The 14780-nt window shown below is 45.4% G+C and overlaps 1 long non-coding RNA gene across 1 annotated transcript; it reads left to right on the top strand.

The window, feature by feature from the left end:
* The first annotated feature begins 282 nt into the window (after positions 1-282).
* LOC149856589 (uncharacterized) lies at positions 283-13761 on the top strand. Its single transcript, XR_016444469.1, has 4 exons — positions 283-417; positions 1250-1473; positions 12823-12983; positions 13384-13761. It is a non-coding gene; the product is annotated as an uncharacterized LOC149856589 (long non-coding RNA).
* Positions 13762-14780: the final 1019 nt, after the last annotated feature.

The raw sequence follows: 14780 nt of genomic DNA, 5'->3' as shown, positions 1-14780 counted from the left end.
GGGATTCAGAGAGGTTCGTGAAACGGGCACTCTCCCAAACACGGACAAGCTTTCCAGTGCTAGTTGTGGTATAAAGGGAGACATTCAGGATAACGGGCCAAAACAGCTTCCTTAACTGGAAAGAAGGAAGGAAGGAATTGCCTTTACACCATGCTTTCCTCGATTGACCTGCAGTCGGTGAGAGGCTTTGGAAATGCACGGCAGCTTCGCAGCCAGGAGCGAGCGGGGAATCGTTCCCAGCGACCCCCAGATTTCTATTTTCAAAACGGGAGAGCACTAAATGCAGCAGGCACCCGGGAAAGGAACAGATGATGGTGTCGGCGGATAACAGCTCCCACCTGCGCACATTTGTCGTGGCATTTCTGGGCTGCCGCTGTCTGGAGGGGCAGGCCGGGCTCTCTGAATGCTCCTCGCAAGGTAATGCGTTCCCAGCGAGCTCTGCAATGCGGTAAAGCGGGGGAGAGGAGCGCCGGCGGGCCGGCCAGATCCGCTCAGAAAGCTGTGCAAAACCGGGGCGTCCAGGGCAGCAGTTCCGTTCACCCCACCCCCGCTCGGCCCCCGGGGAGATCAGAGCAGAGCCGGGCTTGCTTTGCAAAATAACGAGGAGAAACCGAGTGCCCCTTCAGCGCAGGAGAGGCGATCGCCCTCGCCTGTGCCTTCCCCGGGCGCTGGTGCCCGGCGCGGGCCCGCGGGCGGGGCAGCCCCCGCCGTCCTGCCCGCGGGCTGCGGCCGCCCGGCGCCGGGGAGCGGCCGGGGCCGGCCCGGGGCGCCTGGGGCACGCAGGCCGGAGCCAGGTCGCGCAGAGCAGGGCAACAAGCAGCCCGGTCCCCGCCGCCGCCGCCGCCGAGTCCGCACACAGCGCAGGCGATTGCGCCGCGTCCAGGGCCCTCGGCAGAGCTCAGGCCTGCGAGGCCTCTGCCTCGGACACGGCATGAGCCGCTTCACCTGGCTTGTTGCCCCACCCGTTTTCTCAAGAGAGGTGGCTCCTGTGGACTGCTCCCCCGACACGCCCCGCGTGGGGGCCTGGCCTCGTCTTCCACACGTGAAGTGGGGTTAGGCAGCCTGGGCCACAGCCCGCCCTGCAGACAGTGTGGCCCCCTCCCTCCTTCCACTTCCTGCCCGTGTGTTGCACGGCGGTGCTTGCACATTCGCTTTCACGCAATGCGTGCCCACGCCCCGCACCCTGGGGTGCCTGTGGATTGTTTCTCCCATCCCATGATTCTCTGCACTGCTCTTCCTATTTTCCCAGAAGCCTGGTCCCTCCTGACACTTATTAAGGCCGCTGCTTAGGTGTCTGCTTTGTTCCGATGTACACTGCTCGAAGTCCTGTGATGCATCCTGAAGAGCAAGAGGACACACCCCGCAGCTGCACTATGGCTGAGGTGTTGGAGAAGCACTTGGATTTTCCTCCCCCACCCCAAACCACTGCACCAGGAGCCTGGGATGATCCTATGGGTGGCACCACTCCTGTTGGTAAGGAATTTAGATTTCTATTACTGTGATTCTTTTTATGACTGAAATATTCAAGCACAGCTGTTTCCTTCCTTGATTTATTTTGTTATTCTTGTGGTTCCTTTGCTGACATAAAATACGCCCTTTTTTTTTCTTTGGACCCTGGCATGCGATTGGTCTGGGCTGGGCTCTGAAAGGAAGATCGGGCCAGACTCCCGGGAGACTTAGCCACTGCCTGTATCTCCCTTCTTCACCTCCTGTAGCAAGGGCTTTTCAGCACATAAAATTGTCATGATTGTCAGTGAGATGATGTAACACAGGGCTTGTCAGCCAGGGGTACATGTACCCCCAAGGGTACTTGAGAAGGCCCTAGGGAGTACACATGGGCAGGCGGGGACAGAGTGCTGCCAGGCACCATCCCGTACTGCTGTGCAGGTGCCACCTCCCTGCCCAGACACGGGGGGCAGGGGAAGCTCACATGCGGTGGCTGCCACCTCTCCGCGTTTGGCTGTGCATCCCAGCTGCACCTCGTCCTCCCCTACTCCGTGTCCAGCCACTGGGGGTACACTGCTCCGCATCCAGCTGCCAGGGATACACTGATCCTGACACAACACATTGGGTTTCGATGAGGCAAGAGCTGGGCTGTTGGTAGGGTGTGGGGAGAGAGCTAAGCCTTTGCTTCTATAAATGATATAAATGTCTTTTTCTGTAGATTCCCTTTCAAATCATAGGAGACTGTAGCAGACACCTGAGATAGCTGCCTCACTTCGGTGGCAGCTTCAGCTTCCTGGCATACATTGCTGCATGTGGGGGTGCTGGGGAACTGACTGTGCCAGGGGATGTAGTGAATGCTTATTAATCCCTTTCTCTGTTGCCTTTATCTCTTTCAGAACCTGAAGACTCACTGGTTTGGGGGTAGGGGAGACACTGGAAATCATTTAAGTCTCTGATTTTTATAAATATCAGGTACAATTTGGGAATGATTTTTCTTGTAAAACAAGGTAGTTCATGTTTTGGAAGATATTTTGGATTGTAACAGGACACTGAGTCTTTAATGTGAAAGGTAGGAAAGCAAGGAAGAGATAAGACTAGTCAGGCCCTCTCTGCTCCTCTCTGGTCAATCTTGAAGGGGAAAATACACTGGATGGAGCCCAAACCAGTCAAATAAGATCATAGTGCCTCCTTATCATCTATACTTCAGTTTCCATCATAGAAACTTCCCCAGATGGGATGATGGGTCCAGATTATACCAGAACAGGTATAGTTAAAGGACAAAACACAGCTCACTTCCAGAACTTGGGAGCCACTGGCACCCATTGACTTGCAAGCATTAGTGTTTGCACCAACTCAAGGACAGAGGAGAAGAAATGTGTCCTCCCCTTTTTTTGCATTAATTGGTACTTCTTCTATAATTGGTTACAGCATTCCCAGTATGCATGAAAATGCTACCTATGTTACCGACTTCACTATTTTTCCCTTTCAGCCTGGAATACCTCTTGCAGAAAAATGGGAAGGCAGGTTTCTGTGGAGGTGGAGCATGACTGATAGATTGGCATCCTGTGCTAGGAACATATTGCTGAACAGTAACCACTTTATACCAGGCAGAAGGCGGGGAGGTAAACTTGCACCTTATACACTAACTCAATCAGAGGTGCATAAGCATTTACACTTACTTCATGAAATGCTATGAAGGGACTGCAGGAAGCTCAGCTTCTAAATAGAAAACAGTGTTCAGAATACAACAGGTAGGGAAGGGGGAGGGAAAAGAAGGGGGACACTGCAAGGCCTGGCTGGACCAAAAGGATCATAATGTTCCTTTCGGCCAGCTGGAATGAATCTGGCCTTTAGTGTTTTTCAACCATGGTCAGAGCCAATTCAGAAGGCTCAAAATGGGCCTTATTTTGCAGTCAGCTGTTCTCAAACATTTTTCTTTTGTATTTTGTTTGTACCATCTGTGAGCACTCATGGCTGCGCTGCATCCAGTGCATTTCTTAGGAAATGAGCATGTTATGTGAGTTGAAATGATCAGCAAAGACTCTTGAGTCAGAACTTGTCCTCCAGACTTGTCAGTGGCTAAAATGAGTATGATTGTATGTGCTCTGTCTTCAGCCTTTTAGACTTGGACTTTAAATGCACGTAGGCAGTGCAGTGTCTAGGTAGCTGTAATGAAAGCATTTCCACGCTGGGTTGATGCTAGTGGAAGGACATGAGCACCCCATTTTGCTAGAAATGTGCAGCTGTTGAGCAGAAAATAGAATGTGATGATAAACATGAACACCAAATGCATAGTATGTATGAACTGAGCCAGATCAAAATCTGTCTGGAAAACTGTTACACAACAGATAATATCTCTCTTCTAGTAATCCTTTGTTTACAGATCTGGTAGGTGTCACTGCAATACTTTAAAATGTTTCATTCTGAGAATGAATGGCACAAAGAGTCTTGCCTAATCTTGGGGAAAATAATCGGGCCTGATTATTTTATCTTTGTATTATGGCAAAAACAATGAGGTCCTGTTCTTTGTTGGCTCCTTGGCAGTCAAGTCATACAGATACATACATAATAGTAATAAATAATAATAATCCACTCTGATTTCAGCAATAGCATCACTACTGCAGGGCAACTGGGGTAGCAGCCCCAGGGTGCCATATTTGGGCAGGTGGATGGGAACTAACATCTGCTGTCACAGTCAGAACTGTCCCTTGGGGGGAGGGGGGAGAAATCGGGGTAACCAACTTGGGCCCCACGCTTTGGGGGGCTCCGCAAACAGTGGCATTGGCATGTGCTGCTGCTGTGTGCTTCTGACTTCATGCTCCAGCTGCTCACCACTGTCCCCTCCTCCAACAGCCCCACACAGGGTGATATGCCCCAGGCCCCACACACCCGTAGGGGTGGCTCTGGTCACAGCTACATGATTGTGCCAGTGACATGGCAGCAACTGGAAGTCAACCTTGCCCCTACAAGTCCCGCAGTCTGCCTTGTTACACCTCTGGATTGCAGTTCTGCCAGTGGTAGCATCTGTGTGAACTATAGGACAGACCAAAATCAGTGCAGGGTTAGACTGCCTGATAAAAGATGGCCAACACTGGCGAGCTGGACTAACATACAGTTATGACACTGAGTTTTGCTCATAGATTTGGAGTCAATAATTCTGGGCCTACCTTGGCTGGAGGAGTGATCAGTTACACTGTCTTAATGACTCGAGCATTTTTTTTAGTGTAATTGCTTTGCAATTTTTTAGTTGTGTGGGGTTTTTTTTGCTGTGATTGTTACAGAAAATATTGATTTTTCTGCAAGTCTGAGTTTTCTTTTAAAAATTGCATTACCTTTTATACCTGCTCCTCCAGGTTCTCCCACATGTTCTGATGCACCCCAACCCATCTCTTCTTTTTCATGTACACCCACCCACATACCTGACGTAGACATACTCTCCCTCTTTCTGCAGAAAAGGACCTGGGAGTTACAAGCTGAATATGGGTCAGCAGTTTGGCCTAGATGCCAAGACGTCTAACAGCATACTGGGCTGTGTTGGTAGGTGTGTTGCCAGTAGGTTAAGGGAAGTAATAATGGCCTTCTATTCAGCATTAGTAAGGCCACATCTGCAGTACTGTGTTAAGTTTTGGGCCCCCCGCTACAAAAAGGATGCAGAAAAATTTGAGGGAGTCCAGCAGAGGGTCACGGAACTAGTGAGGGGGGTGGGGGACATGACTTATGAGAAAAGACTGGGGGAATTGGGTTTATTTAGTTTGGAGAAGAGGAGACTGAGAGGATACTTAATAGCAGTGTTCAACTACCCAAAGGGGGGTTTGAAAAAGGATGGAGCTGGGCTATTCTCAGTGGTGGCAGATGACAGAACAAGGAGCAACAGTCTCAAGTTGCAGCAAGGGAAGTATAGGTTAGATATTAGGAAGAATTTGCTCTCTAGAAGGGTAATAAAACACTGGAACAGGCTACCCAAAGAGGTGTGGAAGCTCCATCCTTGGGGGTTTTCAAAACCTAGCTAGACAAAGCTTTGGTTAGGATGATCTAGTTGGGGCTGGTCCTGCTTTGAGCAGGGGCTTGGACTAGACCTCTTGAGGTCCTTTCCAGTGCTAACTTTCTGTGATTCTTTCTCTCTTTTCCAAGACTAAGGGTTCACAAATCTGGGCTGTTCAGATAGATAGCTACATGGGCTGATAGGCCACCTGGGGATATCTTTATTTTTTCTTTAGAGATATAAAACACAACTGACCATTACATTCCAGCCCTTTGCATGAATAAGGTTGGTGTAAAGGGAAGTCTGGACAGCTGAAATATCTCCACGCTCCCCCTCGTCCTCCCCCAGGTATCCCTAGTATAAGCAATTCATATTTCAGATAAGGAGCTGGCTCCATCTGAAGTTGACCAAGAGGTGTTGTGGTGTCTGATGAGCAGAGCAGGAGTAGGAAGGAGCATACCTGGGCAGATGGTACTTTTGTCATTCTGTGCCCATGTGTTTCCCCATAGAGGACATTGCAGTCAAGGCACCATCCGGGAGTACTGCAACAATCCCTGACCAGGGGTGACAACATTTCTTTCCTTTCTCTGTGTGTCCCTGTACTTCTGCAGAAATAACTCTGCCTCACAGGTGTTGGCTCCATTTAGATAACACAGGAAGCACAGCTGTTTTTCTAAAGCAAGAAATGTGGCTTCGCAGTTTTGTTTCTCATTCATAGTTGAAATAATCAGAGCATATGGCAAACTACTCTCATGTGACAAGACCCATCAACTTTTAGCATCTGTAGCTGCAAATAATAGTCCTATAAATAGGATCATCCTTCAATTAAGTCTTTATGGGAACTGTAGATACACAGGGTCTAGGGCTAAATTTTTGACTCTGCCACAAGGTGGTACCAGGCAGTTGGTTTTACAGGTCTTTTAAATGCAACAATAATTTAGGGTGGAATTTTCAAATGTACCTTTGTGAGTTAGGAACATTAATCCTTGTAAAAGTCAATGGTGCCTGTGTTCCTAAATCACTTGGGTCCTTTTTGCAAAGCTCTCCTTTGCACTTGGTGAAAATCTTGGGGACCAAAATCTGTACATTTCCCACAGCAGGTACAGAATGAACAATGGCAACACACTACTCCCCTTTCCTACTTCATCAAGTTCTACTCATATTCTTATGCAGTTGCTATCACCCCCTAGCAATGCATAGGGGGAGAAGGTAGTTCTGATTTGCTTGACCACCTAGAAGAAAACAATGGACCAGGGTTAAGGCAGTAGTTTAAGACCTGAGTTCCAGTCCAAGCTCCATCACAAACTTTTTTGTGACCTTGGCTAGGTCACTCTGCCTTTCCCCATCTGTCCTATCTATCAAGTGAAGACAATAGTACTTCCTTGCCTTGCAGGTGAAGGCCATGTAAGTACATAGATAGGATCTGCCACCAAACTACACAGGGACAATATGGAATTAGCTAGCAATTGGCTGACTGTGAGGTACTTTTTTATAACACCTTTGATTAGACAGCTGATGAGGCTTCACATTGGAAGTAAATTAGTGGAAGAAAAGAAAGTAAGCCTTTTTAACCAAATATCTTGACTGGTCCAGGAAGGAATTACATATGGACTGATATATTCCTAAAACCAAAGAGACAAATATCACACTAGGTACTGACTTTGTACATAACAGGCTGTCAAAATTCACACACTAAATTTTACAGCAATTAATATGTTGTTAGCATTGATAGAACACCATTTAGGACCTCCTCAAAGTGCAGATGGTCTCTGGATACTCACTGTTATATAATACATTGCCTCTGAAATAGAAAGGCTGTGGTGTTATAATCCATTAAGAACTGGGCTCTAAAAACAATTGATGCTGGCTCCCTGTGGCAGCATGTATAGACCTTAGCTATAGTTTGTCAAGGAAGGAGTTAATCCTTCTCTCCCAGCCTTAGTGCTGGAAACACAGTAGCCTACAATAAGAGCTGGGATTTGCAAGACAGCAAGGCTGAACCAGCTGTGGGTGATTAGAGTCCATTCCAGCCCTGCTGTAAGAGGAGTGTGCTGGGACATACCTAAGGTTTAGTAGCTGGTACGGATTGTAGGCAAAGATATCTGGGAAGATGGTTGGACTTGTGGGTGGCTGAGTCCCTTTGGCTCTTAAAGAATTTGTCAGGGGGAATCCCTGCCATGCATCCTTGTTGTGGTTGATAGAAGTGTGGTTGGTGTGTTTGTACTTAAGGGCTTGTATTCATGAATTGTTCATGTATTTGTTATGCTTATACTACTGCTCTACAGCCAAAAAAATCATGAAAACTTTGTAAAACTGCACCTAGGCAATACTCCTGTGCTATGTGTTTCCACCTTGGGAAATAGGATTTGGTGGAGCTCTTTTTAGAAAGGGAATAGAAACCATCATCTGGCAAAAAGATTCAACTTTTCAAGCATTATGAAATCAAATCCAAAATGATTTTAGGTGCAGTGATAAAAGTGAGTTTATTTTTTTTTGTTAACATGGAGGTAGGGGCTCAGGGGTGAGAGGTTCAGCTCTCACATGGTATAAAACATATAGGGATATCTTCAGTGAATCAGGAAAAAAAAATACAGGGATATCTTCAGTGAATAAGAAAAATGGGCCATTTAGTTTAAATCCTGTCTCTGGAAAGACTAGCTGTTTCAAAGGTAGATTCATGCCACCCCATGAAAAGTAGTAAGGAGATAACTGCTGCCCTGGGAAAGTTCCTCCTAGTAGTTAAAGGTTAGTTTATGCTGTAGACTAAACCATTTGCAAGCTTAGTTTTAAACCCTTCTAATATCAGTGGGTATTCTCCTTTGTGGTCTCAAAGAAATCTTGTGGCAATAGGTTCTGAACTTTTAGTGAGCAAAAAGGCAATTTTTTGTATCATGTCAAATTCCCAGCCTTCCTGTTTTCCTCTATGCCCCTTGTTTCTTACAGCATGTGCTATTTTGTACAGTATAGCTATGCCATTCTCTCTGAGGCAAACAGTCTGATGAAATATGATGTGCAGGAGCATAGGGAATGTGGGCCATAGAAGTCCTAAAAAGAAAGCTAATTGAAGTTATTTTTTCAGATTTTTGGACAGGGACAATATTATTGAGGGCTAAGAGAGGTCTTTGGGATTCTTGGAATTGTAAAACTGTAGACCTAGAAGGAGACTCCAAAAGGTTATCTCATCATGCTCCTGCTTTGAGTAAGATAAGTACTCAGTCATGCCCCAAGAAATGTTTGTCCTACTTGTTCTTAAAAACCTCTGGTGAGGGAGATTTCATAATATCCCATGATAGCATTTCTCATTCTTTACTAGCCTTATAATTATAGTTTCCCCAAATACCTAAACTAAATCTACTACAGATTTAGCCAGTTTATTCTTGTCCAGCCCCTCAGTGCATATGGAGATGAATTAAGAAGTTAGAACCATCCTTTGCGTTGCAACTTTCAATATATGATAACAGTCTTCTAACACTTTCTCTTTTCTGCACAAACCTAGTGTTGTCAAGCTTTCCTCACAGGCCATGTTTTCTTTTGTCATTTTTTGTTGCTTTTGTCTGAACTATTTCCCATTTGTGAACACCTTAAGTGTGATACCCAAAACGAGACAGAGTAATTTAGCTCACTATCACTCATTAGAGCAGCATAATTACCTTCTGTGTCATACATATGACACTCCTGCTTATAGGTCCCAGAATGAGATTTGCCCTTTTTTTGCAGCAACATATTGTTGACTCATTTTCAGTTTGTGATCCATTAGCTCTGTAGCAGTTGCCTAGCCAGTTATTTACCATTTTATAACTTGTATTTGATGTCTCCTCCTTAAGTGTAGCTTTTTTGCACTTGTCTTTTTTGAATTTCATCTTACTGACTGTGGGCAATTTCTCCAGTTTAAGATCATTTTGAATTCTGAATCTGTCCTCCAGAGTGCTTTCAACCCGTACCAGTAGTGTCATCCACAAATTTGTAAGTGCCCTGTAGTTCATTATTTAGCTGATGAATGAAAATACTGTTTCAACCAAGTCCAAAGCAAAACCCACCTTGAATACCCTCCCAATTTGACAGAGAGTACACACATCTCATGGTGATGTCATGTAGACCGTTTTTCCTTCCTTTATGAGAATGTCCTGTGACAATGTCATGAATCTTACTGCAGTCAGACTGAATCTCATTTCCTGGTTTCCCCTTATCCAGTAGGCCAGTGCAAAGAGAACTTAGATTGTTCTGACATGGTTTTATTCATTCTAGTATCTTTCCATGTCAAAGCTAGGGTGACATATATAATTTCCCAGGTCTTCATTTTTTGGCTTTTTGAAGATAGGTGCATTGTTTCCATTTTGGCAGCCCTGTGGAGTATCCCTTATCCTACCATGACTTCTTCAAGATAAATTAGATAAAGTAATAGATGAACCATTATCAGTGAAGTATTCTGTTCAATTTCTTCAGACTTTGCTAACTTGAATATATCTAACCTATCTAAATATGCTTTAATCTGTTTTTTTTTTAAATTGTCTTTGGCCTATGATCCTATCTTGTTCAAATTTTTTTTTTTAAAATTCCTGGTTATAGCTTGATTCCCCTCTCCTCCCTTTTTGTGAAGAGTGAAGCAAATAATTTACTTGTATTTCACCCTTCTTAGCATTATCTGTCATTTACTCCCATTTCCCATTAAATAACTGTCTTATACTTTGCCTTCCTCTTCACATTTCATCACATACTCCACCCTTTTGTGCCAGGGTCATTAGTGAAAACATAAAACAAGACTGATTTCAAAAATGATCCTTGATGAAATCAATTAGTAGCCTTCCGTCAGCCTTTTAACATTACTTGTGGCCATCTCAGAGTTCTGAAAGACCCAACAAAGGAAAATGCCAGTCTAGTAGCAAGGAATTTTAATAAATCTGTTATATCAGGCAGCGTATCATGTGAGTGGAGAAAAGAAGAAGGAAAAGAGTGACCTGGGCAACTACAGAAATCTGACTTTTAGAACAAGCAACACTGTAGAACTAATGTTGAAGGAAAGAATTATTGCAGACATAGAGGTAAACTGGAAGTAGTTAAAAATGCAACATTTGCCTAGAATACCTTAGATTGGGGCTCCAGTACACCAGAGAATGTACATATATATGGCAGGAGATAGCTCTTGTCCTGAAGAGCTTAGAAGGAAAGATTATTGTTCTGATTTTGACAGATGGGAACTGAGCCATACAGAGATGAAGGGCCAGGAATTCAGTCATCAAACTCCCATAGTTTTCAGTTTCAAATCAACAAGTTCACTTTCCATCCAGGATGGTGATTTCAACTCAAATCAAAGCAATTTCATACCTAATACCAGTAGCTTTTGCTCAGGAGGTCTGTGGTAGGCCCAACAGTGGAATCTGTAACTTCTAAACTGCAGCCTGGTTATTAAACTAAGTAACAACCATTCCCTCCTTGACTGTTCTTCTTTTGAATTATATCGGGGAACTCAGAGAAGGAGAACGGATCTGTATGAAAGGGAGAAGTCATTGGTGTGGCAACGTGCAGGAAGTACCAACTGATAGGACACATCTGCTGGATGAAGAATGACTACCTGCTATTCAGGCAGGGAGGAGGCAACGCATTAAAGAAAGACTGTGCAGAAAACCTGATTAGCATCATAGAAGTGTGCAGCAAGAACATAAAGACATTTTATGCTGAAGTACCAGAACACAATGCAGAGTTAAAGTACAATGCATGTCTAGCTTCTCTGGTCATTAGACTGTGGAATAAAAAGGGATTCAGAGGAGGAATCCTCTGCCTAGATGCAAGTGCTATAATGCATACAAAAATCATATAGGCTAAGGGAAAGGCCAGATTCTCTAGGAATGCTTACCCAAACAAACTGTTGGCTTCTTCTGGGAGGAATGGCCAGAAAACAAATACTCAGAACAGTTGCAAACTGTGATGTAGACTGCAGAACCAGTCCTGAATTTCAGAATCATTGAATACCTACAACTCCAGCTGATCTCAGACCAAGCAATGAGTGATTGGCAGTTTTTGAAAAAATCACCTTAACTTTCTATAACTTAGTTTCTCCACTTGTAAAATGTGGATATCTCCCTACCTCATGGAACAGCTAGCTATAAGGCCTAATTTATAAACAGCTGTTTAAAGTTCTCAGCTCGTTGCTGGCAGATACCTTAAAAGACTGAAGCCTGTATTTGTGCATTGCAATGACACTGGTGTAGCATTTTACAAGGGAAATATAAGCACAGGTTTCCCTCTATTTATGCGATGCATGCGTTCCCAGGGATTGGCACACAGATTGAATTCACATAAAGCAAATCCACTTTATAATGTAACTAATAGGGGCAGGTTCCCATGAGCGTGAGGGTGGGAGTGAGGCTGGGACTAGGTAGGGGATGGGGGGAGGGGTGCCACTCCCTGGGCTAAACAAGGCAGCAAACCAGAGGGAACAGCAGCACTTGCCCAGTCCTGGTGCAGCAGCCCTGGAAGTGGCAGACACCAGCTGCCTGTAGCAGCTGGGCTGCTGCCCTGGTCCAGGCAGCTGGTGTCAGCTGCTCCTGGTGCAGCTAAGCATGGGTTTGGTTAAGTGCAGACAAGTAGAGCCCCAGGGATGTGGTACTCACCCTGGCCTTGGTAGCAGCTGGGATGCACCGTGCCCCAAACTGCCTGGGGTTCTGCTAGTCACCCCTCCCCACTCACCCCACCCACTGCAGCCAGGGCTGGGGTGACTGCCATGACCTGCACTGCCCAAGGCTCCACCTATCCACACTCATCCCAGCTCATGCTAGAGTGGCCTGGGAGCAGCTGACAACAGCTGCCTGTGCCAGAGCACAGTGCAGCCTAGCCGCTGCAGCCCACTGGTGTTGCTCTCTGCTCCAGCACAGGAAGGGGTCAGTGGGGACAGGCAGAGCCCTGGGGGTTTGGGGCACAGTGCAGCCTAGCTGCTACAGGCAGCTGCTTCCAGGGCCAGGGTGAATGCCTTACCCTGTACCCCCAGGGCTCTGCTTCTTTGCACTCACCCCAACCCATGCTGGAGCAGCCCTTGGCTGCTGGCACTGGCTGCTCCCAAGGCCACTGTAGCCAAGGCTAGGGTGAATGGGGCCATGGCCCTTTCCCCTCCCCCCAGAGACTTACTTGCTTGGGCTGGGGTGGAGGAGGCATTTATGCTGATCATATAAGAGCGATTTTACCTTGTATATAACAAATTATGGGTCTAAATATGCGCATTGCATAAGAGCGAATTTGCATATAAAGAGCCCACATAAATGGAGGGAAACCTGTATATGTAATTTGAGGTTGCAAGGAGCTGCATGCTACTGTTGCAATGGTAGCCCTGGTTAAAATTTTGCTTAGCAATGTTTAAACCTAGAGAACAAGCTGCTCTTCAATATGCTCTTCCCCCAACATAGGAGGACAGCAGGCTGTCTGCAAGAAGGAACCCTGAGACTGGCACCCCTGATCTGCAAGATTTAAACAATTCTGGTGACTTTCCTGCATGTTGGGAAAGCAGTCAACCCACACTCCTTACTTCTGCTTTGTGGGCCAGTGGAGCAGATTCCCTATGCCAGAGGTAAAGCCCAGTTCTGGCATTTACCCTGCAGGTGTTTTTGCTGTGTTATGGTTCTTCATTGTGTATTGTACATTCAGATCATGCAGTGATGTCAGGGGGAGGCTGAGCCCAATTTGTACTGTGGAGAACCTTGGTAATGTGGTGAGAGTGACAGTGCCTATCTGGACTGTGTGGGGTGACCTGTCTCCCGTTCCCAACCCACTGTGCACAAGGCCCTTTTCTCTTTTTAACAGACTGTAATGGCGTCTGTTTGAGTTGTATTTTGTTGGTTGTCTTGCTGGCCCTGGGTCTGGGATTCTCCTGAAGAATATTAACTTATTTTGAATGTTTTTACTGAAACCTAGCTTAAAATTAAAAAACTTCCCTGTCTGCTTTATACCTTGATTCTCCATGTTCCTAGTGATGAGTAAATGAAATCATGGAAGAACACAAGACCAACCACCTTATGTGTCATTGTTGAGGAGTTCGTGACCCCTTGCGGAGCTATTCCCAAAGACACAGAGTCGCTGTCAGTCTCAACATTTATTCAGCATGCTGGGCACCGAGCGAACTCAGAGGCCCCGAATAAAACTGTTAGAGGCGATTTATAGTTTACAGACAAGATGCGTGCGCAGGTGGGAATTTTCCACTGTGAAGGAAAACAAGATGTTAGGTCAGTGTGGGAAAACTCTTAATTGTTTCAAAACTGGTTTTTGGCTGCGTGTTAACTAATGGGGTGGGGGGGGCTGTATCTCTGCTTCAGACTTCAAGGCGACGAGGCCTGCGTCTTATCAGCCTGTCTTTGAAGCACTGAGCCTGCTACACTATTATTTATGATTTTGTTAGTAAATTTCTACGTCATTCCTGATTTGTAGTATTTCCATATAGGACTCTGAGTGAGTTTGAGCAGATGTGGAAGACCAGCTTTCCATATCCCTCTCGTCTTACAGCCCTCCAGCACATCAGATGAGGGCAGAACTATGGAATGCATCTAGGGTTAAAGAATTCATTTAATCATAAAATGGTCAATACTTTTCATGCATTGAGGAGCTGAGAGAATACTAAATAGACACTTTTTGTTCAACAGCAAGGGAAAGGAACCTGTGATCTACTGCAGGATTCTAATAAAATAGGCTTTGCATAAAAATCATAAGTGTGAGGAACTCAAATCAGACAGCTCATACTATCTACTCAACAGTTTTGATGTTGAGCAGTGGGCACCAACCACGTCTACATTTCAGTGGGCATGTCTACATGTGCATTAATGCACTGTAGTTACTGCACATTAAGTTTAGTACCTGTAATAACAAGTACTAACTGAATGCTCAGTAACAGGTGCTACTGCACAGTAGTAATACTGTATAACTTTTTAGTGAAGCTAAAGTGGTAGACTAATTCTACTGCACATTAAGTGCAATAGCACAGCTTTTGCTGGGACATGCTAATGGACAGTAGAATTAGTGTACTGTGCATTTAGCATCTCATGTAGATGCACTCAGTATGTCCATAGCAAAGCAGGCACCCAAGGGTTTATGAACACACTATAGCTTTATCTGGCAGCATTGTCACAGCCATCCTACCTGTGCTTCTGGAATGCCAGCTAATCATTATTTCTAGCACTGAAAAGTCATGTGCCCAAGTACCATATTTAAGGAAGTGGTATTGGTTGAGAGACAGTTAACAAGATTAAAGCTAAGCTATTGCACTTCTGAGGTGAATAGTGGGAGCAAAGCATTGAACGAACAGGCTGCAGAAAGATCCAAGTCATTTGGAAAGATCCAGAAGGAAGCTTTACTCAACTATCCAAGCTGATATTAA

This window comes from Crocodylus siamensis, chromosome 10 (genome assembly GCF_052110815.1).
Source record: "Crocodylus siamensis isolate JL-2025a chromosome 10, ASM5211081v1, whole genome shotgun sequence".
In the NCBI taxonomy this organism is placed as follows: domain Eukaryota; kingdom Metazoa; phylum Chordata; order Crocodylia; family Crocodylidae; genus Crocodylus; species Crocodylus siamensis.
Note: the sequence above shows the minus strand (reverse complement) of the source record. Positions and strands in the feature narration are given on the sequence as shown.